The following is a 288-nucleotide window of genomic DNA, read 5'->3' on the forward strand; positions in this document are numbered from 1 at the left end:
TGGCATGTCCTCCTACGTAAACCAACAAGGTTTCGGTGGTCAGTTAGATAAGGATTCTCCTCCATCTTTAAGGGTAACCATGACAACGTGTTGAGAGTAGTCGGTCGGTCTATATACCTTTTGGTAAACCTTGGTGTTGGAAAATTTAGAAGATTCCATGACCAGGTTTACCTGACATGACTGCTGTGCTTGGACGATGAACTTCTAGATGAGCTGTAACCAATCCATCAGGTGCTAAAAGCAGCCAGAGATGAAAGTACTTTTCCTCGGTCCGAAGTTGGCACAGAG

The sequence above is a fragment of the Lolium rigidum genome, chromosome 4 (assembly GCF_022539505.1).
Source record: "Lolium rigidum isolate FL_2022 chromosome 4, APGP_CSIRO_Lrig_0.1, whole genome shotgun sequence".
Lineage (NCBI taxonomy): Eukaryota > Viridiplantae > Streptophyta > Magnoliopsida > Poales > Poaceae > Lolium > Lolium rigidum.